We start from the raw sequence: 475 nt of genomic DNA on the forward strand, positions 1-475 counted from the left end.
AGGTTTGAGGGGAGGAGGAGCAGAGCATGTTCCCTCCTTTAGCACCCTCCTGAGGATATCCATCCATCCTCTCTTGCCCCTGAGGCCTGATGGCAGGTCCTAGCCCCTTAGCAAACACCCAGCAGAGCAGCCCTTCTGTGCCTGGGCAAAGCACCAAGCCGCTCACTGACTCCGCTCTGGCCTCCCATTGGTTTCAAGGCCTAGAGAGGCACATGAAAACTGTGTAGTACAAACCGCTCCCCACCCCAACCACACCACAAAAGCCACGGCCCACGAGGATGAGCCCTCGCCGCCGAGCGAGCGCCTGCTGGCAGATGGGCCCCAGCAGGGGCCCCGGGGTCCAGCTGTACAGCGGACAAAGTCTCAGGAGGCGGGGCCCCTGGCAGGGCGGGCGTGCTGGAGGCGAGACAGGCGAGACGGGCGAGACAGGCGAGACCGGACAGACGGGCGAGACGGGACAGACGGGCGAGATGGG

At 64.4% G+C, this 475-nt stretch overlaps 1 protein-coding gene across 3 annotated transcripts in view; it reads right to left on the bottom strand.

Moving 5' to 3' along the window:
- The window catches only part of MYO7A (myosin VIIA), an 87,291-nt gene that overhangs the window by 66,804 nt on the left and 20,012 nt on the right, over nucleotides 1-475 (bottom strand). The gene's annotated exons all lie outside the window — the stretch shown is intronic.

The sequence above is a fragment of the Colobus angolensis genome, unplaced genomic scaffold (assembly GCF_000951035.1).
Source record: "Colobus angolensis palliatus isolate OR3802 unplaced genomic scaffold, Cang.pa_1.0 Scaffold179, whole genome shotgun sequence".
Lineage (NCBI taxonomy): Eukaryota > Metazoa > Chordata > Mammalia > Primates > Cercopithecidae > Colobus > Colobus angolensis.